Here is a 26,000-nt window from a genome sequence, read left to right as displayed (position 1 = left end):
AGTTGCTTGTGCCTTGGTGGAGAAAAAGTGTTAGCAAATATACAGTCTGATCTACCATCTCTACCTGGGGTCCCATCTATTCAGTCCAAAGAAGATTTTCTTGTGCATTTATTTGTCCTAGACTTTATATATAGCTATTAAAGTATTTTGTAACATCTTCACTTTTATTTGTGAACAAACATACAGATATATATACATACATTTCTAGCCACATCCTTGAAAGGATAAGAAAAAACACACACAGTTCAGTACTGGTAGAGCTGAGCAATTTATCCTGATATGGAACACACAAAAATTAAAAAAGAATCTTAATAACATAAATTATTGTAATTTACTTTTTTAACTAAGATCTAGTCACATTTTTTTAAAAATTCTAATTGTGTGAACTCAGTGTCTTTGTTATACTCTGTTTAATGCAACATAAAAGCAGTCTTAAAAAACTCAGATTTAATTACATCTCAGTCAGGAAGCAACTCATGGATTTATTTTTATATCCTAAAAGCATTGAAACTGTGGAAAAAAAAAAAAAAAGTAAAGAAAAAAAGGGATGTAGATTTGAGGAATAAGTGTTGCATCTTATGTGTTTTAAAAAAAGGAAATGTTTGGATTTCTGTTTTATGAATAAGAAACCCAGTAAGTGTGGTGATCAGTGCAAGCAGAGTACAAATTCTGGTGCCACCAGTGTAATTGGCGGATGCAGAAAGGCTAAAGTACTCAGTCTAATAAAACCTAATTAAAACTTCTGCAAAGGGAGTTAAAAATGTAGACATGGCTACAGAAAGTACAGGGTAATGACTGGAGCATCAGGTCAAAACCAAAAGTCATGTCCTTTTCTCATGAATACTGCTGTGGGCTCTGGGCCGGTCAGTGCAGAGAAAGATAAAACACACTGCTGTGGGCTCTGCTTCCCTGTCACCTCTGCTACTTCTTTCTCGTTCCTAATGCCTGTCCATGCTACATAACTGCAAGAGAGAAATCCTTTTATTTTCTGTCTTAACCATTTCTAGAATGTGCCATGGAAAGCAAATTTTGAATTTCAGCTAAGCATTACCTTGGTGCTGCTAATCTAGCCCTGTGTTTGTATGCATTCAGTACACTCATTTTAAAGCTATTGCATATTATATCTTAGCTCAAAATCCTCACATTCTTTTTTAAAAAAAGAACACAGACTTATGCTAGTAGCAATCACATTTTAGCACCAGAAAATTTCCATCATCTGAAATGGTGAAAGGTCCCAAGTGCTCAGCATAGTGAAGTTCCATTATATGTGTCCTTTTAAGACATTTCCTGGGATTTAATTTTTATTAAAGTGAATTATTCTTGTTCCTATTTTAATAAGACCTACTGCTGGAAATCGTCTAATGCAAAATCTAAATTTGACTCTGCTAGAGTCTAAGGTGTTTTCTGTATGATGTATCTGTCAAAAAGGATAGCAGTCTTTATAACTTACTGTCTTTTGAAGAAGAAATGACAACATGAAAATAATACAATCAATTAAGTTACCTTTTTTTATGGTCCCCAAATGTGCTTTGAGCCTTTATTTGGTAAATCTAACTTTACTAATTGCATTCCTTCTGCAAAGCTTTCTACCTAAATGCTTTTCTATGTTTAGTCCAAGGCCAAAGGTTTTGATAAGGCTAACCCAATTGTGAGAGCACAATTTGTATTTAGTTCTTAGCAGAGTGTCTTTTTGCAGGTCACCATACGATTTATTAAAACGTTGATGTTTCTTGTTCTGGAATAACTAAAGTTGTTCAGTGACAGATTCTACATTCATCTAAATTCTGCTTGGAAAACAGCATGAAATATAGCCTGAGATACTTCAGTTCATATACAAGACCCTACCTACTGTTTTCATAATTTCTTACTGGCCCTGTAAACTCATATATTTAAAGAGACTCTATGTACTGCTTAAAAGGATTTTCCAGGATACCTTTCTTATATACAATGTCATCTGTGGAGCTGCCTATATTTTAAGTAATTTTGAGGGACTAACATTATTAAACTTATTGCATTTAAAAGCAGGAAATTTAAAAGGAGACAACTACCATTTTTTAAGTTATGAATGCATGTTATGTGTTGACTACTCCTGAAAGAGCATATAGACCTCTGAATGTCTGGTTTACTGGCTGACCATCCATCCTTTTTTCTGTTGTACAGCTCAAGTGATATTGCAGCTTGGAGAGAGATTAAATGGAAGAAAATGATTCAGTGAAAGCAGACCTATAAACATAACCCCACTGATGAAAACAATAGTGATGATGATCAGTGAATTGCCACAGAAATTGTGAGTGTAATGAAAAGATAGAGTACTTTTTTCTCTTGGGAGAATGGTTTCCTTAAAACAACAGTGGCTGTTCCAGTGGGGGATAGCACGTGTAGAATTGCCTTGGCTAGGCCTTAGCTAGGCTCGAGTGTTACCAATCTCATATTACACAATATTGTTGTAATGGGAGACAGAGATTAAGTGGGAAAGAAAGAGAGAAAGACAGACAGAGAAAAATAGAGGAAAGTAAGAAAGAGACGAAGCTAGCTTCATGTAACTGGTCTTTTCTGAGGAGAAAAAAAAGTGGAATTGGCTTAGAGAATTTGGGATCATTCCTGCTCAACTTTTAAACATTTAGAAAACTGGTTTATTCATGGTGAAGGATAACTAATTTTTTTTAGAATGACAAAGGTATAATTCCAGAAGTAATACACTGTTTGGTGTTCTAGTTGTTCATCTGCAATTGGAAGTCATTGATAAGAATTGGGACCATGCCCAAACAGATTGTTGGTAAAAACTTTGTTTTAGATTATAAATGCTTAGGAATAAAATATTGGAGTGCTGAATATTTATTGCTACTGCTGCTCATGCCTGAATGCTCAGTTTTCTTCTTGTGTGCCAGAAAAAGACAACCACCTTCAAAAATGCATCTTCTACCATGATTTACGCCTCCAGAGATTGAAACTGCACTGTGTTCCTGCTCCCCAGGTGGACAGACTGATCTTCTGTAGAAGCATGCCACTGACTTTCTACCCTTTCCACAGCATTGCCTCCATAAGGAGACTGGTACGTTGATCCTTTTGCTTATATAAATCTTTTTCAGAACAGATGTGTGCTATAAACAAGCAGATATTCCGTTCAGGATGTTGGAATTGAAATTTTTTTTGCTTCTTTATGCTTGCCAACACTGAATTGAGAATGATGGCTTGAATAACTCACACATTTCTTTTGTGGGTTTTTATTTGGATTCACTCACCTTTTGAAGGATAGGTTGCTCCTGAGGAGTGGCAGTCTCTCAGCTTCAAAATTTTAATGGAATGAGGAGAGGAGAGGAGAGGAGAGGAGAGGAGAGGAGAGAAGAGAAGAGAAGAGAAGAGAAGAGAAGAGAAGAGAAGAGAAGAGAAGAGAAGAGAAGAGAAGAGAAGAGAAGAGAAGAGAAGAGAAGAGAAGAGAAGAGAAGAGAAGAGAAGAGAAGAGAAGAGAAGAGAAGAGAAGAGAAGAGAAGAGAAGAGAAGAGAAGAACATAGGGGCAATCAGGGTACTAAGAGAAAAGTGCTGTGCATCACTGTAGATTTTCCTCTCAGAGACCTCATGCTTTTGGGGAAAGTCTATTAGAGATAATCTTCCTTAGGCAGACATTACATCTTCAAGAAGAATTCTCAATACCTAAATTTCTGAGAGGCATCTCTCAGTTTGAGCCTTGTTAATCTAGGTGACAAAACAGACCAAAAATGACCAAGTGGGGGTTCTCAGAATTTGAGGTGAAGATTAGTTTTAAGAGAGACAATCTCATGATAAAATGTCATTGGGAAAATGATAGTAGAGATGTGTCATGAAGAAGGAATGTTGTACATGACTAAATATTTACCTGGACATGGCACCTGAAAGCAAGCAGGAATAAGAATTCAGGAGACTGAGTTCACTCATGAGCTCATGGCTGATCAAAGTTTGAAATTTCTCTGTAGTGCCTTGAGATGATAACAGTCTGAAATGGCAGATAACCAAGCTCATAAAAAATAGACAAATGGATCATTACACTTGACCTGAATTTTGAGTATTTAGCGCTTTGGAATCCAATCTACAAGTAATCTAACCTGATCCACATCTGATTAGATACCAATGCTTTGGAGAGACAAGAGCTTTTTTACAATGTAGCATTATGAAATTCAGTCCCATATTTGGCATATAGTTTTCCAGTCTTACACACTTCAAGAAGAAATAAAAGATCTCCAGTACCAGAAACTGACCTGAAAGGAAGGAGGCACAGTGGGAGATAACTGCTATCGTGATGTTTCTTAATCACTTTTTAACTGGAATGCAATACCAATATGTATATCTTTTCTCCTTCCTGTCCAAGCAATAGATTTTTCATTTTCTGTTAGCTTCATCATCTAATTGTGCTGAACTATTTTAACCCTCTAATAACCACTGCAGTAAGTGTGGCTGAAATAGTTAATCTTCCATTTTTCATTAGAGAAAACAGCCATGGAGTTGGGTGGTTAATGTTCTCTCCAGAAGGCATTATATAGTATTACTACAATGATGCTGTTCACCACTTTCCCTGTTCTAGGTTCTGCCCAGGACAGGGGTGCGGGGGGCTGCAATTCAGTACTTGGGACTGAGGCAATGGGACCAAGGTGAGGAGACCTGCTGGAAGGTATGGAAAACAAAACATCTGTGTTTTAAAGATGTGTGATTGACAGCTGCGGTTAAAGTTCTGATTTATGGAAAATTGCATATTGCTTGCTGCTCTTAGCTAAGCAAGGCAGGATCTATGCAGGAATTTTCTGCTTCTGCTGCCCAGTAAGCTATGAATATTTGTTTTGGAGAAAGACCTTGGTGCCTAACTCTTATGTTAAATGCTGGCCTGTGATATATTTTTTACTGTTCTGTCTTTAAAAAGAAAGTGATGCTGTGGAGAAATGAGCAGCCTAATTATTTTCCAAGAGCATATAACACAAGTATTTCATGATGTGGAATGTGTGTTTATTTTCCCATGCAGTTTGAGACATTGGCTTTGAGCCAAAGAGCTCCTGAGTCAGCTTGGGATTTTTCTCTGTGTCCTTATGCACTGGAGGTCCTGGAATGACTGCGGCAGCGACAGCACTAACAGTGTAATATTACTTGTTTGAAAACACCAACACCTGCCAGCTGAAAGTTGTCTGTAAAGGGCTCTCAGATTCACAACCTGATTCTTTCTCTATCAGGAGAGAAAAATACCAGCATCCTTTTAGGGGAGCAAAATTCCAGCATCCACTGGTAATTAACGCTGGCAACAAAGGATTATTAGTCCAGTCCTAGGCTTTTGCTACTTGATAATGGGATTAGGTATAGATATATCCTGTTATGTGATTCCTTTGCTGTAAGACAAGGGAGCCTAGAACCTACAGCAGTATCTTTCATGCCCTCTAATTCTCATTAACAAAGCATGTTCAGAGCAGCTGTATGGGAGCACAAGGTCTCTGCACAGATGGCCTTTGCCTCTGACAGCATTTGCAAGATCTATGTTGATAATGGAAATCTAGAAACTGCAATTTTTTTCTTTTTTGTCACAGAAAGTGAAAGAATTAAGTTCATTCTGTATTGTCAGATGAAAGCTGTGATAGCTTTTTCCCTGCTCTTGCATTTATGTTTCATACCGAAAATAGGCTAAACATCATGTTCCCCACACTCCAGACCAGAATTCCATAAGTCAATAGAACATGTTATGTGAATCTATTTTGAAAACTGACAAGTGGTGGAAGGTGTTTATATTTTTAAAGTAAAAGCATATAATGCTTAATATTGGATTGCACAGTACAGCATCTCTCAAAATGATGTAGGTACCGTTTTTCAGTTTTTTAAATTAGCCATCTACTCTCTCTGCTATGAGTTGTAATCTTTTAGTTTATTTTATATGACAGAAGCAGTTATTCAGTGTATTAAGATTTAATAGGAAAACATGATGATCTACAGAGAGGAGCACAAGGCCTTATTATGCTGTTTTTTAGGCAGAATATGAATGCACTTATTTTTTTCCTAGTGGAATATGAATGAGCTTATTTTTTTCTTAGTAGATTCTCTGTTGAATTCAGCGTCAAAGGCCTGATTCTCTTAATTCTTCATGGAGAGGAAGAGGGAGAATGTTGCAGACAGCCAATTAGAGATGCTCAAATTTTACTTGAACTATGGGATCAACTCTAGGACTTTAAATATTTGATTTTGTAAATAAAAGCATTCTATAATTTTTAGAACTATATTTTTAATTTTAGAAAACATTTTACTCTCAGTTTTATAAAAAATTCCTTGCTTTTTATAGATATATTTTAATAATTGTATATCTCTATAGCACAACAATTTTCTTGATCTGAGAGAGGAATTAGGGGTTGGAAGTAAGGCTCAGTGAGAGTTTAGGCAATTAAGAAGAAGCTTGTGTTTCTTAAAGAGGATGCCAGCACCTGGGCATCAGAGCTGGTCAGAACCATGCAGCTGTTGAAGTTCCTTGAGCAACTCCAGCCTCAGCCTAACCAGAAACTGAGCTTTCCCCCTCTGTTCCCAAGAGAGGCTGACTTCAGAAGGCTGTGTAATACAGCACTTAGTGCTCATGGAGCTGGCTGTGGCTGTATTTTGAAGCACAGGTAATATCTGTTCGGCAGCTGAGACCTATTCCATGTCTCCCTCCAATCTGAGGCCTGTGAGATGCTAAAACTTTATCTCCCACCACAAAAAAAACCCCAAAAAACAAAAGGTGCAGTTGCCTGTGGGTTACTGCATGTGGCTCTGTTTTGTTCATTGAAACTGCAGACATCTAGAGAAAAATTCAAACTCCCTGAGAGATCACATAAGTGCAACTGAAGAAAAGGCTCTGAAGTTGGGACCTGACAGGTGATGCTCCAGATTTTTTGTCTCTGCACCTAGTATTCTTCACTTATATGTAATTATGTGAAATAAAATGCAGACAATAAAATATGAGCTTTAGTTGCAATGAGCTTCAAGGTCTCCTTCCATAATGGCTTTGCTAACCATCAGTTCGTGAGACTCAAGCTCATCCCATCTCCTCCTGTGCTAGTTTCATGAATTTGTTGCACATTTATACTGGTTCAAGAGGGGTGAAAACAGCAACCCTGCCACTGCTTTTGTCACTTGGTGATACATAGACTTTAGTGCCTATATTCTCCTTCTGGATTTACCTGAAATCTCACCAGATAACTTTAATTAAAAATCACTTACAGATTCATCAACTATCAGCAATTCAGAATTGGAACAATCAAAATTTTCTCCTTGTTTATATAAGGTAGCTGATTTTTCCCCATTAACTTCTGTTCTTAGAGTAAAATATATGTCTGATATTTCTCCCCCTCACTTGGAAGTGAGAATTTAAGCCACATCAGTTCTTAAGTACTGGGAGAATCGATCACAGAATAGAGCAGAAAGCATGGAATGTTTACTTGCCTGTTTCCCTTTGTTCTCTGTGGGAACAATATGAATGGATTAGACAAAGGATAATTCAAAGAGTGTTTTCAGTAGCCTGAAGTAAAGCTCAGGTCTCAGAGCCTCTGCTAACCATGATATAATTTTTAAAATTTTTTTAACCTAATCGCCTCTTCATTCACAGGGGCATAAAATGGGCTGTCATTACTGTCTACCTTTTTTGCTCCAGGGCAAATTCTTTCCATGTTTCACAGCACCTGTTTCTGTGCTCTCAAGGTCTACATTACAATTTGGGGAAATGTGACTCTCTCCTACAGATCTCATCTTTGGTAAAAGCCAAAGCATTTTCATCTTTAAAGGTAGCTGCTGCACACAACTGTTCACTTTTATGTAACTCTACTTGAATTACCTCTTTTGTGGATAATTCTAGCACCTATGAACAGTAAAATAACAGCTGTGATGAAGGTTATTTTTCATACAATGTCATTTTGTTATGAGTTAGGACTTACATGTATTCTACAGCCTGAGTTTAAAAGGACTTCTATTTTGTCATTTCAGTGGTATGATTCTGAACCTAGATGGGCTGATAGTTTCAAACTGGCTTGTTGTGTGCTATAGTTGCTGTTTTGGACAGCTGAAGAAAATGTTATTTTTATTGTGCTTGGGATTAGAGCCTGCAATTCACTGGGAACTGAGAGAGAGGCCTACTATTCTGCTCAGAATTGGGCCTGATGGAGAGGGCACTACTTAAGAAAATGGAAGATGTGGTCTGAACGTCTTCGTGAGCAAAAGGGGTTTCCATATTGGTCTTTTACATACTACTGTCCTGCTTTCACTAATAAATATATCTCAGTGTGATGTAAAAAGAAGAATAGCAAGCCCTGCCCTGTTCTTGGTAATGGCATTTGTGAGTACCAGCTCTTGAGAGAATGTCTTTGCTGCCTCTGTGGATGAAAGCTAGCTCAGGAGCATAATCTCTGCAGAGGTAATAGGATATTGGATTTCCTAATCTGCATTTAATCTCTCTTGTCAGTTTTAGATACTCTGTTGCTTACAGGGTGGTATGGCTAAACTGAAGCAGCTGCTGCAAGTCCAGACAGTTCTGGTTTTTCACCCCTGCTCCCTTCTTTACTCTGTGTGCTGCAGCTGTCTCTCATTTGGCACTGGTGTGTGGTCCTGCAGAGAAGCAGTTCCACCCTGCTGCCGAGCTGGTTCCATGGACTGCCTTACCTGGCATCAGACAAATGACAGCTTTGGGTCAAATGCTTGGGACTGCTGGTACATATGGCAGCAGGTACATACGAGGTCCCTTTGATGTATTCCCAAATTGCCCTTTTGTGCACAGGGGGGTTTGAAGTATGTTTCTGCCATGCCAAACACTAATTTTAACTGTCCAGACTGGAGACAACTGCAGCAGTCCTATGTTTAATGAGAAAGTGCAGAACCTCTTGCATTATCCAGATATCTTAGCCAGGATGGTTCCTGTGAAAAGCACTGGCACACCTGGATGTGTCACAGCCTCTGCACAGCTCTGGTGTGCCCAGGACACATTACATTGACTAAATATGGACAGGGGCAAGGGACCTTATGCATTCATGACTTGTCATTAGACAGAGCTAATGAATATGCAAAAAAACCCGAATAAACAGGAATAATTTCCCTCCTAAGACTTGTTTTGTTGGGGTTTTTTAATGTGGCAGCTCTTTGTTGTAGGAGTGTGCAGCTGCACTTGGGAAAACCATGGCAGCCTGATGCTTAACCATACAACATGTACATGATTCAGGACAAAATAGGTTAGAAAAAAAACCCCAGAAAAATGGTATTTCCCTACATCCTTCTAACCTCTTGCCATCCTCACTGTAGAGAAATACTTTTAGAGAAGCATTTTAAAAATAAAAGATAATAATTTTGAGGATTTTATGATTAAGCACTTGTAATACACTGTAGCAATCTAAAATTTAAAAATATACTCTATGTCCTTTAAATTATTCAGACATTTAAATTATTTGTTGTGGGTCTCCATGCTAAGATGAGCTCTTAATTTCTTGTTTTAATGAAAGCTAGAAGCCAGGAATCACAAAATCCACAGATGACTCTGAAAAACTGCACTTTCCAAGGAATGGTGCCATGCTTATAAATGGATTTGGCTTTTAAAACTGGTTTGGGAAAAAAATTAAAATCCTACTATGAAAAGACTGGGATAAGTGTTATGTGTGTTTAATTCTGATTTACCTGGTTTATTCCTAAGGAAGGAAACATATATGATGGTAGTTTTATGACCATTATTAGTCTTGTGCTGTGCTTTCATTTTTCTCAGGATGGGGCAGTGCCAAGCTGAAAATGCACAGGTCTTAGTGCTGCTCAGAAGGACACCCCTTTTCAAGCCAGATTTTTAACCTGATTTCAGAAAGCAGTTGTGCAGGAGGAAGGAACCCCAATTTCCCCTATTACTGGCTGATACCAACCAACACTCAGTTAATTTGTTACTCCCTTCTGTCTGATCTGCTCTAGTGCCCCTCCATTTATCTCTTACATTAGGTCTGGAATTATCTCTTCAGTGGTCCCTTCTTTTGCTGTTCATAATAATAATTTTTTTTACAAGCTTGAAGTAAATAATATTTTTTGTGTGGCTTGGTACCATGCTAAGTTTGCAAGATTTAAATTAACTTGTCAGATTTAAAAACCATCACCTTTATTTCCAAAGATTTTGTAATGTGAGATACTAATTTAGATCTTACATCAGCAGCAAGTTTCATTGTTCTAGTTAATGAGCGAAGGATTTTGTTTTCAGTTGCTGTGAAGCAGCATATTCCCATTTAATACCATAGAGCAGAGGGCTTTACAGAGAGCAAGTGTCTGTCCTAAGACTGACACCACCTGAAAGCATCTCAGAGGAGGCATTTGTAGTAGACAGATGTTTGGATATAGAGGCTGCACAGGAAAAAAATTAAAAGTAGTTTTCATTAGGGTAAAGAAAACTTAGGCAAAAACTAGTTATGATTCTGATCACTTAGCTGTAGCCTCACAGAAATGGAATCATCACAAAGAGGCTTTAGATGAACTCACTAAAGCAATAGAACTTTCATCTATCCTAAAGGTACATCTGCAGCAGGATTTATGGTATATTCATTGCATAATAGCCTGCTCTTTTGTGGGGAGAAGAACATCCTGGGTTCAGTGAGCTGCTACATTTTCAACCAGCGATTAGATCAGAAAAGTGTTTCTTTAAATATTTGTTGTCGTGTTTCAGGCTTGTAGTTTTTTATTACACTCTATTTATTCTAAAGTGATTGGCAACGGTGTCAGAATATAGCTACAGTACAGCAAAATTAGATCAGTGAATGTAATAAACAATACTGCATCTAGAGGCTCAGGTCAGACTGAGCTACAAGTAATCCATCTTCTGAATGTATTAAGTTATGCTTGCACACAGCATTAAGCATATTAAAAATTGAATTGTGAGATTTTTTTAAAAGAAAATGAGGTATTTTAGTGAGTAATGGAAAAGAGACTTAGGTTCCCTGCTTTTCTACCTACATAACACTTATCATTAGGTTTTATCCTTAATGGTCACTTTCTGAAATCATGGGTTACCTTTTGATACCTGCAATGCACTTGGAATTTTTAAAATGATGCATTTATAAATCTATGTCTGCCACTAATGTCAGGCTGATCTTACAAGAGTCTGAGAGTGCTTAAAAATACTGTGCAAGTACTGGGGGCGCTCACTCCTTTCTGGGATTGAGTCTTTTCTGTGAAATTTTGTCTTTTCTAATTCTTGTGATCTGTTTGCTGAACTACAGATGTGGAATAGAACTACACATGTGGAAATGGATTCCTGCTTGTGTTTGCAGGCACTATCTGGGATGCTTTTACAGTTATTGATTAAACTCACTTAAAGCAGTTGCATTGGCTTTGTACTTCTTCTGTAATCTTATTAACGTTTTTTTTTCAATTTTTTCCCCTCCAGGGGAATAAATTGATTTATATGAGCATGCTGTTAATATTATAACTCCTTGTCTAGCCCCTCAGGTTCTAATGTTTTTTAAACACAGTACAATTATGGGAAACATTATATTGGAATGACAATATAAATCATCCCCATAGGAGTCTGAGCAGTCTGGGGAGTTAATCACAGAGAGCCCTGCTGAGGTAAATAAGAACAGTAATTTGAAATAAATAAAAGACCAGTGGTGCTAATGCGGGTGTCTCAAGAATATCATTAAGTTTGTAATGGAATTGTTTACTTGGTGTAATGAGACTCATGTAGTCTAATGCTGCTGCTTAAATCAAAACTTCATAGTTCATGATCTGCTGTGTCTTTCCTTCAGAGGGTGTGCTAGGCTGGCCATGCTTCCACATCTGTCCAAACTCCAGCACTTGGCTGGAAAGCACATGTCAAATGTGTTGAGATCCTCTAGAACTCTGGTTCAATTTAGTTGACATAGATTGAATTTGACGTTCAAAAATTTGCAAATTTTTTTGGGGGATAATATTTTTTTTTTAATTTTTCTGTTTCTTACCATAATCAGAGTGTTAGAAAAGGTATGGAAGTTGGGTAATGAAAATATGTTCATTTGCTGGTCATCCATATTCAGTAGTGCAGGTGGTGCAAAAGGGGTCTTACACTGCTTTGTGCTTGAGAACAATGTGAATTTGGCAGCCCGATGGTTTTCTTCTCTTGCAGTATCTTCTTCACCAGTACTTAATTCCCAGAGATACTCCAAGCTATTCTCCCCTCCTTGACATGCAGGGAAAGTAAAGTGTGGGTTTAAAATACAAAATGAAAACAGTTAATCTGAAAAAGGACTACTCTAGGGATTTTTCTCAATCTTTGTTTTTAACATGTACAAATGACATAGTAGAAAATACTTCAAAAATATTACTTTTTCATAGAAAATATATTCCCTTAGAATAAACTCAGCAATATCATATGAATAAAATTATGGTAAAAATATTAAGCCAATATATTTTTGAGAGGTAATTGATCTTCCATGAGATTTCTTTTATAGATGCTAGGGAACTTGTATGTAAAGCAACTTATATAATTGAAAGCATCCTCTGTTTATGCAAAAATGAATGTAAAATGTTCACTGCATAAACGCAGCCTTTAGAACACATTGTTTGAAAATTTGATTGTATTAACTTTTAATGAATTTCAGAACCAATCTTGGAGCAAGATTAGACTTGTGCAGTCTGTTACACAGATTTATGTGCTTCAAGTATAATATGGCACTACTTTTCAGTGATAGGAGTGCTCTCAGTACAAGGCATAGAAGTTTCTGGGGGAAATGCTTCTCACATTGGGGACTTCATGGCATCTTCAACTTCGAATAAAGCAAACTTCACATTTTTAAAAGAAGACTTTTAGAAACTATCAAGGACATGTTTTAAAAATTATAATATTGCATAGTCACACTGTATGTATTAAATGCACTGATGTCATTATTAAAAATTTCTGTTCAAAAGAAAAATCTCCACAGTTTATTTGTTACTCTCTGTTGCATATTCTCCATTGGTAATAAAAAATTGGAAAGAAGCAAGACATGATGTTTGTGATACTGTACAGCAGAAATCTGCAAATCCTGTAAGTAATCATGGTACAAACAACGTTTCATTTAAGACCATGAAAATGTATAGGAATTTTAGTTTGCTTTGTTTCTTATGCTTCGTTAAAAAAAAAAAAGAAAACATAAGGTGAAATTAAGCTTTAGTTTAGGCACTTTCATAACTTTTCTAAGCTGCTGTTTTTTCTGAATATAGCATAATGAGCATGTGTTCTGCCTTTCAAAAAATGCCTCTCCAATAGGGTTTGTCCTTGCTTTGGAGACAGAGGATGTGGAAATGTAAGGTCCACCCATAAAAAGTTTTTTAGTGGAACTGTTGAGACTCATGATTCCAGTGCTGTAGGAAGACCCCTTCAGTTTTTAAGACTTGCTCAGGTAACTGGCAAAGTTTGTAACTGGCTGGTCTTCACAGAGTAAGTGATTCTTGATCAACACTGACATCATGTGTATTAAAGCTGCCTGGGTGGACACAGGTTATTATTAATAATCCCTCAAGGAATCAGGAGGGATGATTTTGGAATCTGGTATCTATAGCTTCTCCACGTGCTCAAGCTTACTCAAGGAATCATCACTGTGTTCTTATAACTTTAATCCTATGTGGTTGATAGTCTAGGTAAAATTTCATTTCTATTCCCTTAACAGGCCTTTCAACAAAAAAGTTACCCGATTTTTGATAATGAGGACTCCTCTAGTCTTAAAATGGCATATTTCTGTGCTAAGTGAGAACTCATTTGATTGTATAGAGAATAAAGAGGCTATCTGAAATGACCCATGAGGAAAATCTTTGATCTATTATGGTTTTGTTTGTTGGTCACTAACATGTTCCATACATGTCAGTGTGCTAACACTCTCAGCTCTGCTCCCTACACACCACAGCTCTGAATTCACTGAAGATTTTACTACATACTTTTTCAAGGAATGTGTTTCTGAATCGTAAAACATGCTACTAAAATATTTAAATCCTTCCTTTTTTTGAGAAAGCCTGTTTTCTTTCAGTGCAGCATTAAGGAGAAAGCATGCAACTGAACCACTTCTGCATTAAAAAGTGCAGCCTTTAAGCGCAGCACTCCAACCAGATATCCAGACAACACTGCGCTTTCAAGGAGGATTGTCTGCATCGGATGTGGAGGCAATGAAGGAACTGGGTGCAACACCAGAAGGCCTATTCCCAAAGGCCTGTTTCTTTTCCCCTAGAAATTTCTGTTCTGTTATTTTTGTTGAGAAGCATTTCTAGGTAAATACAGAAGTACGTAATGCTTTTATGGAAAATAAAGTACAGTTCTACTTATCACCTACACAAAGTGTGGGCTGGAAATATTTTTGATTGATGGGATTATTTTACTAATATTACTATAATTTTTACTATTGTTCTTATTGGAGTTTCTTTGCTTATTTTGTTGGGTTTTTAAAAAATTGACAATATGGAAAAAATGAACAGGTGGGAAATGAAAGGCTCCTGGCTGTGGCTTTTCAAGACAGATAGATTACATTTCCATCAATCTGTAAAATATAATAAGCATAAAACAAATAAAATCACTGCAGGCAAATGACCAAGTTATTACTTTCAAAATCTGGCATAGATCCTGGCACCTAAATTAATGCTTTTCATTGATACTTACCAGGAATACTGTTGCTGATTAGAAGGAGTAGAGTTTTTTTCTTAAGCTCAGTTGCAGAGAAGGATTTTTTTCCTTGAATGTGTCAAATTGATTTTTTTCCTTGAATGTGTCAAGTTGAATGAAAACAGTTAAAGAATAGTAACATCTTTTAGTTAGAGGCATGAGGAAGAAGTACTATAACCATGGGGAAGGTTCAAAGATTTTTTTTCCAAATACAGAATGCATTTGCATGTGTAGGTCAAAGAGTGAAATAACAGAGGAAAAAAATGTAAACTAATTGAAGTGCAAATGTAAACTCATTTCTGGTTGTTGTTGTTTCTCTGCAGATTGTTTTGCGCTGTTAGTTTTTCTAAGCACTAACGTGCAGGTAAGATGATATTTCTGTTTTCATGAGCCCAAAATAGGCTTATCAAAATTTGCTGTTCCAAAGGAGAAAACAGCAGAGTTGACTAAGCAGTTTTATATAATTCCTTTCCTGACATTTCCTCCGCATTTTGCCATCATGAAATATAAAAGAAATGGCTTTGGGCCATAATAACCCATGCCAGTACTTTCAGGCCAACAGATGGCTGTGTAGATATTAGGGGTCGTTTTGTCTGGGAACCCAGACAAAATTCAAAATAACTTTGATGTACCGGTGTTGGCATTTTTTAGTGACCAGTGTTAATGTAAAATTGAGGCCATTTAAAAAAATTTTGACACCACCATTTTGGTGACCCCTTTCAGATACATCCTGTAGGCTGCAGTCAGGTCCTCTCAGCCTTCCTCTCCTCCCTGTCAGACTAAATAAGAACTTTTCTCTCAACCTCTCTTCACAGCCCTCTGTGAAGAGCCCATGTGTCCTCTGCCTCATGAGCCCTCTCCTGTCCCTTCTCCAGTTATGTTCATTTTCTGCACAAGCCAGGCGGCACAAAGGCAGATTCACTATTCCCCATGTGTCTCACCAGGGCCAAGCACAGGGAGATGGTGCCACCACTGCAGTTTGGTGTCCGTACTCCCCCCAGGGTGTGCATTTTTTGCTTTCTGTGAGTGCACTCTTCTGTCTTCTGTACAGCCTGAGACCCACCACGATGACCCCAGAAGCTTTCCAGCAGGGTTGCTCCTCAGCCAGTTGGATTCCAATTTGTCATGATGTCTGATTTCTCTATCTCAGGCGCTGAACAGATGTTTCTTTTATCTTGATCCCCAATGTCTTGTCAAACTGAAACTGATATTTTTGAGAATAGAATTTTTCATTCAGTGTCTAAAATAATGTAGAATTAATATGGTGTGGTATTTGAAAAGTTTGAAGTAATCTAGTGGCAAATAACTTTGTAGTAAGCATTTCCGAACAAAATCTTTGGCCAGAATTTTCCTCTTGGTTGTAATCATTTTATTGCAGTAGAATTTGGGAAGGCTCCACTTGCAGAAATGGTGTAATGTAGTGATGAGCAAGACATGTCTTAACTCAAACCTTCTTTTCTCTAAGCTTGAAAGACACTATGTTTGCATTAGCCTTCAGTCTAATTTTATATCAGATATGAGGGATCCTATAAGAAATTTTGAAAAGAGGTAAATTGACTGAAGGAGTCCCAGGGTGAGATGCAGATTGATTAATAGTGACAGATGTTTGCAGATCCTTTAAGTTATTCTATATAAATCAAGCACATCTATATTCAGATTTGCAAATTAAATCTCTGTTCATTTCACGTGGGTTTGACTGCTTGGGAAGGAGGAGGGGAGACTAATAGTAACCTTCTCCCTTTTTTTGGAAATGTAGCAATGTTATTGAATTACACCTTTACTGCTGTGAAAGGCTGTTTACCAGCTGGTAGGATGATATGCCTAAGACTTTGCCTATTGCTCTTTTGTAACCTGGTTACAACTTCTCAAACTCATAGAAGCAAACCCACAGCTGTTTAAGCCCATCAAATAAGTGATTTACAAGAAAAGCCATAATCAGTAGTATCAAGTATTTTGTCAATTATATTAGCAACAGAAAATTAAAATGATGACTATTTGACAAGAGACTTTTTAAGACACTACATTTGCATAATATTTGTCTTTTCAAATTATAGAAAGCAATAAGACATCATAGAAGAGATATATCCATTATTCATGAATTTAAATAATCTGACTAGCATGTGGAAAATAAGACTGAACTAGATTTCAAATTGTTAGAGTGTTTTTTTTTAAATACAGGCAATTATTGCTTGTTGTTTTTTAACTAATCCTGTTTCTTCAGTCTGATTCATTATATGAATTGTTAGAGAATTAAATATCTTTTTTATTAACTTCAGTAAAATTGACACCTTACATGACTCAGACTGCTGAAAGTAAACAATTCATGCTGAATTATCCTGTCACATCTGCTAGACTGATTAGACATAAACATCAGTCATGACAATTCAGGTTTACTGCAGAGCATGTGGCTTCTCCAGAGGCCCCTGTACCATGAGTGTGGATGTTGACTGAGGCTGCTTTACAGAAATACATAGGTTTCAAAAGGCAAAAGTAAATAGGAAGAAGAATCATGTTACTCTATTGCTCCATCTTGGTTTTGCAGGCAAGAACTGTTTCTTTGGTTTGCAGTTTGCCCTGCCAGTGCAGGAATAGTGGCAAGACCTAATGATCAGTGGAGGAGACATAAACAAGCCCAGTAGGTACAGACCTGCTTACCCAGATAACAAATGCAACAACTACCTGCCAAAAAATAATGCCTGAAATTTGGTTAGCTCAAAATGCTTGGATCTCTGTGGGTTTCTTCTCTCTTTCCAGTGAAAAAGTGCAATGAAGGAACTCTGTTCTGTTGGAGCAACAGCTCTAAAGCTGCAACTTGCATCTCTGAAATACAGGTGAGATTGTGTTGCATCAAGTCTAAAGCTTCATCAATTCCCTCTCACAGCTGCCCCAGTGAGATGTTAGAACATCTCTTACTCTATTCAGGCTTTTTATATCCAGGTCCTACATGTCTCAACTCTGCCAAGATTCTTTTCATTTCAGACCCTACAGCTTTATACTCTTTAAAGATAATGGTGTACTTTGTAGACTCTTATCTAGTAATAGTCACACTGAACTGGTAGTGGTAGTCTGAGATTGTAAGGGAATGAATGTTTATAGGTATAGGTAATATCTGTTAATTATTTTATTAGGTGGAACGTTCTGTAGAGCAATGAAGACTTTTCTGACATTGGTCTGAGCAAAACCAGGGATGCTGATAAAAGTGTGGATTACTACACAATTGAAGGAGGAAAATACAATTACGATTAATGTAAATTTATGGAAAAATGGCATTGTTAGTTGCAAAACAGATTCTTCCTAAATAATTTAATATTTTTATATCCTACCAAAGATAATTTTTAATTTTAATAATTAAATTTTAATTTTAATAATTTTTAATTTTAATCTTTGCTTTTACTGTTAATTAACTTTCTCATAGACAAGTTCAATTTGATCTAGGAAAATGCAGAGACTCTAGCCAGTGATGTGATCACGGGTCTTAAAGACAACCTGGATAGGACAGAATCCTTTGGAACTCACTTTGGCTTTGTGACCTGTTACAAACACATTAGAGGTCAAGATTTTAATATTTAATACTGTTTAAATGTTTATCTTACTGTGATAAATACTATTATGAAACAACCCTGTTCCATTATAATTTGAACTGCTTTGCTCATATTCACTAATATAAGAAATTTATTTTTTCCCCACAAATCTCCAACCTGAATAGCAGTTTTGTAGCTGCTGTTTACTGATCTCATTATCCATGAAGAAACATACTTGAAAAAGAAAGAATAGGTATTTACTTTACAGAAATGAAGATGATTCACTATGGATTCCATGGCTAAAACAGCTTCCTGTTGCAATCTTGTATAGTATTATATAATGCAAGAGGAACAGGACTGCCCCAACATGAGGCATCAGGACATTTTGAATTCAGCTGGGGTTCCTCATGACGGCTGCAAATCAAAGAAAATTTGATGACGAGCACTTGGGGTTTATTACATTGGAATGGAAAACCTTAATGATTATATTTATAAAAAATATTATATGTTATTTCTTGTATTTCTAAGAACAAGTGGCTAGAAACTTTCCTCCTTTGTGTCATTATTTCTTGTCCCTCTACAGTATTTTTATTCTTCTCTGATTCCAATTATTACAATCCTTTGGTTGTCTTCTCACACAGATGTCCCTCCCAGCTTTGTTTTCCATTTCTTCTCTGGACTGTCTTTGCAGGTGTATGTTCTTTATGTGTTCTTCCACTTAGTGAGTCAAGATTAGTCTTACAGGAGACTAGCTCAGTGATAGATAAAAAGTGTTGAAATACACTCTTCTCTCTGCATCTTTTTTGTGTCTAAGAATGCATTGTTAACTGTCACAGCCCACTGTGACTCTCAATGAAAGAGTGCTTGGAATCTCAACTCGAAATTGTTCCACTTAAAAATGAAATACTTAAATATTTTTTGGGCCATAAGGACAGAATGTGTTTTACAAGGCAAGGCTTTGAGCTTAATGCCCTGTGATTGGATTGTTTCACTGTTTCCTGTAGCTCCTGTGCTGGTAGAAATGTGGGGGTCTCTTGTTTTGACTGGAACTGCTGGATTTAAGTAGATGTGTTTGATTTAAATTCCACTTTAGACACCTACATTCTTCTATGAAACAGGAGTTTAATGCTTCCTGACAGAGGCAACAGCGGAATGAGTGTTTAGGAATTTAAATTCTGGGCCTCAGCACTGAAGACACATAGTGGAGATACTGAAATTCTGCAATTGCACACATGTATGGCCTTTGTGGCTATTTATAAACTTATACTGTTTTTTCAATTTAGCTCAAGCATGTGATTTGATTAATTAGCATTAGATGTCTTGATTCTTCTACCTGACTTCAAGTTTGAGACAGCTCTTGTGAACTCCTACTCTTTCAGCACATAACACCTCGTATTTCAGATTTCCTGTCTTATTTTTATTTAAATCAGCAGCTATGGGAATAGGAATGTTCCCATGTTTTGTTTGAATGATAAGAAATTTGTTTCTCTGATGTTAAAGAAGGAAAAAATTCCTTTGAACTCTTTTGGATCATCTGGATTTTGCTGGCTTTCAAAGCTCGTAGAGCATTTAATTAAATATTACTAGATTTACTCTTAGAAGTATCATCCTCTAACAGGAAGTATTTGTTATCTCACCACGGAATATGCTTCCTGCAGTTCAGGGTTGGGTAATAAATACTCTATTAATCTCATCATGCCTATGTTTTCATTTAGATCCATCTGATTAAAAAGGAAAGGGGAGAATATATTGAAATGTGTGTGGTACAGTGCCAGCAGTCAGCTAAAGTAAGATGATCATAGAGCATTTTAAAAGGAAAAATGTCTGGATTATTGGCACGGATAATCTGGTGAAGATTTTAAGATTTTTTACTACTGTAGAATTGTAGCACTCTAAATAATTGCACTTTTTGAGTCTAGTCATTACCAGGAAAATAAAACAAGTTTTCTGCAGTAATATGTATATCAATTTTAGTTCTGGACTGGGAATATTTTATTCTTACTCACACACCAGTTCTGAATGCAATTTAATTAACCTAATTCCTTAAAAATTTGAGGATTAAGCCTCTGACATATTCATCCTCTTGCAAAAGTAATGGTACAACTTATAACTCAAGTAAGGTGGAACATCAAAAGTTCCCCTGAAATTTCTCAGCACTGAATTGTTTTAAAACATTTTCTACTTAGAAATGGAAACGTCTGCTTTACACTCCTGATTCAACATGAGCGGAATGCTCTGGGTTTCTGAAGCTTTTACACCTTGTTTCTGGATTGGGAAGATCCCTGTTTCACCAGAACATTCTTCCCTGGGTGTGACTGAAGGCAGTGTACCTCGTGGGAGGGCTCCACCTGAGGTCTTCCTGTGTAGTATTTGCAAGACAAGTTGTGACCGTGGTCACAAGGGTTTTGAGGTGAAGACAGAGACGAGAATGTTGATTCTATGACTAGAAGGCTTGATTTATTATTTTATGATATATGTATACTACATTATAACTATACTAAAAAGAAATAGAAGGAAAAGTTTTTAGAAGGCTAGCTAAGCTAAGAATAGAAAAGGAATGAATAACAAAGATCTGTGTCTCAGCAGAGAGTGAGACCCAGCTCTGCCGTGAGTGGTCAGCAAATCCAAACATCCACCCGAGACCAATCACGGACCCACCTGTTGCATTCCACAGCAGCAGATAACCATTGTTTACATTTTGTTGTTGAGGCCACAGCTTCCCAGAAGGGAGAAAAATCTCAAGAAAGGATTTTTCACAAAAGATGTCTGCGACAATACGTCACACCTCCATCAGCAGTTGAGCTCCTAAAATGAGATTACTGCCTGGGAGAACAGTGTTTGGGGTGCTCCAGAGCTGGTAGCATCAGCATCCTCTGGGAGGTGCTAGTGCTTTGCATTATTCCCAGACTCTATGCTGTGGGACCTGTCCTCCTAAGGAGGCACTGAATGCTGTTTTTTCATACACACCTTGGGGAAGCTAAGCAGTCTTGAAAAATTGGTCTCAAAATCATTATATCATTATATTCAAAGCATTAAAACATTATAGTTTTCTCCTTTTATTTCACTTCTTTTTGTGGCACCGTTAGAGTATTTAGAATTGCTGCTAATAAAAAAAGAAGCCAAACCAGAATGTTTGCAAATCTCCCTTTTTGGTAGAAAATGGAAGACTTTTAACCAAAACCTCCGTAATCTTTAACTGCATTTAACTGTTCCTGTGACATAGATATCCATCTATGATGATACTAAACAAGAAAATAATCTCAGTCACTTATTTTTATCCAAGCCTAGATGCACATACTTCATTTTTAACAGGCAAAGTTATGACCATAATGCAGCAAAATCATGATCCTCTGTTGATTCAGAGAACAAATAATGAAAAGCAAACAGATTTACAAAGGCTGTATCCTATTTTTCTTGTTAACCTATCACATGCTTAATGGCTATTTAAGTTTGCTGAAAAGAAATATTATTGTAGCATCAGAGTATTTTATTTTAATTTTCTCAGTGGAAATAGCTCAGATAACTACTGTGGCTACTCAGTGACCACCTTCTGCACTCTCCCTGTTCTTGCTCTGGAGATCTCTGTCTGCTCCAGGTGGAATATATCCCTGGAGCAGACAGAGAATATTATAAAGCTTCTATTGTCCTTTTTTCACAGACTATAAGTTTTGTTTATGTGGGAAACCTGCAGTAAATGAAAAGAAAAAGAAACAAAGGTTAAATTGAATTTTGGCATAGCTATATTTTTCCATGCTTTTGTGAATACTCATAAAAAATTACCAGACCTCAAATAATTTCAGGTATTTAGCTTCTTTTAAAGCAGCAGTAAAATTTATAGTAAAAGGATTTTATCTTATTGTTAAGTTTCAGGTTTTAATCTAACTTGTAGCATCACAATGATCTTGGATATCACAGTGTGAAGTTAAATCTGGCTGCCTTTCTGCATGTGTTGGTTCATGCTTAAGCATTCCGCCAGGATGTGTCCTGAAGGTGCACACACAACCTTGTACTCATCCTCACCTGTCCCAGATGGGATCCCAGAAATACAGATGGGAATTTTTAAACTACATTGCAGCAATTTAGGACAGACTCCCAAGTCAGCCTGCACCCAGAAAATGCAGCCAGAGAAAGGGATCTAAACACAGTAAGTCTGTGCTAGGTTTGTTCAGAATAAGAAGGCAAATTTCATGTGTAATTTATTTAAACTGATGGTATTTGAATTCTTAACTTTAGCCACTAAAATGTGACCTAGTTTTCAGAGATTCTGTAGGCACAAGGAAACCTCTTTGAAATGCATGAATCTTTTTGGTCAGTATAATCCAGTTTGTAGCTGTAATGCAGAGACTTGTCATGCTCCTGTTTTCTGCCCTGCTTCTTCCATTTTTATTGTGGTCTCAGATGTGTCTGTTCCAGCAACTGAAAGGTTGCACTTCATGGGTAATCTCTGCAAATCTTTGACATTTTAGCAGCTGAGGCACACGTGAAGCAGGTCATCTTAAGCTTCCAAGAGGTTAAGTCACCATAATAGGTAAGGTGTGCATTCATGAATTAGTCTTCAGCTTCATCTGCAGATCATGTTACAGTGCTGACTGCTAGAATGAAGCTGGCATGCCCTTCAAATGCAAAAAGTGAGGTTTTTTGAAATCTAAATTACACACATGTACTCAAGACTACCTTGAAATCTAGCATGTCCTGTACTTAGGTGGAATAGCACTTGTGAATTAATACAGGCAGCAGTCCTCAGATTCCTTTTCCACTTCATAAACCAGGACTTTTTAGTGCAAGTGAAGGTCCCACCTTTTGTGAAGATGTGAACTGAAAATCATTAATTTATTTATATCCTAAATATTCTTCTTTACTCAGCACTTATCCTAGCCAGAGCAAAGCACCTTGTGCAGTTCTGAGGGACCTGCATGGAGAGCTTAATCCTCTCTTTAGAGGTGTTGGAGGAGGCCTCTTGGGTCAATAAAATGTGGCCCTGTGAATCTCCATTTGACAATGACTCTGGTGGTGACACAGGGTGGCCACTGAACTGCAACACCATCGGGTTCATGTAACGCTCATGCTTCTCATTGACAGAAATAATTCAAAGTGCTGAATTTAGAAAGGACTGTTGGAGGAAACTGTCCATCTCTTATTTTTATTTAAAGGAAATACCCTATGAAATGATCTGCTTTATATGAGTTACAAGTCAGATAGTTCAAAAAGAAACTACCTGTTAATGTTTGCCACAGGCAGAGACTACAGGATGAAAAGCTGAGGAAGAGAAAACCTGGGGTTGCAATGCAGAAAAAGACAAATTATGGGAAAAAAGTGAAGTTTGGGACAACTCTGAGAGAATGACCAGCTGTGTAAAACTGGAGAAATAGGAGGAACTGGATTTGTAGGGGATAGAGGTCTGTTGCCTCTTACTGTGTACCAGGATCTTGGAAGAACCCATCCACCATGAGCCTGTGAACCTGGTGTCCTTCTGTGAGACCTGACATCAGAGCTCTTAATTCAACTTACCCTCTGATCACCTTGGTCTCCATGTCCCAGGCTCCACCTTGAGCAAACTGGGGAGGGCATCAGACACCACAAAGCAACCTTCAGCTTTTGCCAGCCACTTTTGTTTTGTCAGTACAGAATAATGCTGGCAGGCTCCAGCTTCCTGCTTCCCTTGCAGGTGCTCAGCACAAAGCATCCAGCTGGGGGGGCAGAGGGCAGGGGGCTGCTGCTGGGTTATGGGGGCTGTTCTGGGCTCTCCTGAGCTGGGCTGTGATACTGCATTACCCACTCTGTAAAAATACCCATCTGAGGGTACCTGCTTTGCTTTGGCTAAGTCAGTCCTCTGGATACCATTAACAGCCGCACAAATGTGCCTTGAAGATTACTTTACAAAACAGTTCAAGAAAGTGGTATAGAGAATGAATGTTTAAAAATGGCTATTTTCCTGTGACACTGCAACATTTTGGATGAGATGCCAAATCCAAAACTAAAGATGTGTCTTTATAAGGGTATTTATTTCGCATTAAGTTCGGCCGCTGCTCATAAAAGAAGCCACAGCGAACTAAAAATGCAAACCAGTTAGAGTGTGCTGACTGCCAAGGCATTGTTTGTTCTTTTGAAGCTACTTTCAGTTCACTGCTTTTTGATGTAGTACGGCAAAGATAAGCCTTAATGCATGGCAGCTCTTCTGTTGTGCTTCACAACAGGACCAAGTAGTTCTTTTGCCTTCAGGCCTTATCCAGCTGTGGAGAAACTGTGGTCATTTTTACCTGCACATCATTGGCTTCAGCAGCAGAATACAGCAGTGGTACTGCAGCACTGTGTCAGCCAGCAAGGGTCAGACTGCTGTGACTCTGGGGAAAAAAGCAAGATTGCAAACAGACTTGTATCCCATGAAGTATCCCATGAAGTATCCCAAGTATCCCATGAAGGGGTACCTGAACCAAGAGGCATCTGGGTTAGCCCATTGTATTAACCAGTGAGTAAAAGAAAATTGTAGAATCTCTAAAGAAGAAGTAGCAGGTTTCATGAGTAGCAAAACCAAAAAGAAATTAGTTACCTGCAGATTTGAATCTCCTAGCTGGACCCTCTAATGATTTGATGACACTAGCCATGTTTTACACTATGGCAATAGGATAGTCAGGATGTATTTACTCCTCTATTCAGTAACCAGCACCCGAAGTGGGCTCAGCCTTTCATTCAAGAAGGGGTGCTCATTAAAGGTTCCACTCCATCTCCTCTGCATTCTACTTCCTGTAGGAACCTAACATCTCTAACTTGATGAAACAATTTTTATATTGATTACTGAGAACATACTTGTGCATCTACAGAGTTACTAATTGTCATTGCCATAGGAAACTGGGCAGACTCCAGATGTCCAGCAGTACTTTTACTGTTGTTTTGACAAACTGGGTGGCATTTCATCAGAGAGCAGCCCACAGTGAGCCTCTCTCAGCTGCTGACAAAGCCAGGCCCTCAGAGCTGAGGACAGCTTCTTGTGCAGAGGGCTGACAAGAGAGAGGTCCAAGATCAGACTGGATCAGCAGCCAATCTATCTGCTCCAACAGTGTTTTTAGAGAGCCACTAGCCAGATTTAGCAAGTGAAAGCAATTTTATGGACCAGTCTAGAAGCAAAGTGTCATTTAAAGCAGTTTGATTCACTTTTTTCATTAGGTTGTTGAAATGACACCTATGACAGATGACTAAGCATTATGCCACAGTGATAGAGCATTTAATTGCCTCACAATGTAATTCTACAAGGGAATCCTACAGGGGTTCTTGTAACTGGTGAATGTACTTTGTACCTATCTGCAGGATACACGGAAGGCACACCTGTAACACTGCCAAGCATCATTCCCTTCTCATCTGCTCTGCTATATCAAGATATATCCTTTCATGCCAGCAGCATTCTGTGAGGGAATCAATCTGCCTTGTGTCTCACTGAGTTTCCATTTGTCTTCTTGAACAAGTACATCTGTGCTCTCTAACACTAGACACAGTCTGCAAGTGGAAACCACCCAACAATTGTTAGCTTATTTCCTGCAGGCATTCAAAGCATGACATTTCTTCCATGGCCTTCCCAAGCATTCTCCTGCCAACATCCTCTCAAAGTCCTTCTTCCCTTTCCTGCTGAAGGGATGGGAGCTATTTCTGCTGATGGTCAGCTCTTCTTGACCAATGGTCCTCAACAAAAAATCACCCACCTGCCCCCTCTGGCCATATGCCACGGGAGAACACAGAGAGGATTCCTGACCATATGGCAGCTTACTTGTGGAAAACAAAGTGGGGAAACAAATTTTGTTTCCAGTCTAGGAAGATGCAAACTTCTCTTAACTGAAAGGTGAGGGAGACTGTATCTTTTAGTCATCCAAATAAGAAGCTGATGTTAGTCTGCCTGCTTTTCACA

The sequence above is a fragment of the Ammospiza nelsoni genome, chromosome 5 (genome assembly GCF_027579445.1).
Source record: "Ammospiza nelsoni isolate bAmmNel1 chromosome 5, bAmmNel1.pri, whole genome shotgun sequence".
In the NCBI taxonomy this organism is placed as follows: Eukaryota; Metazoa; Chordata; class Aves; order Passeriformes; family Passerellidae; genus Ammospiza; species Ammospiza nelsoni.
Note: the sequence above shows the minus strand (reverse complement) of the source record.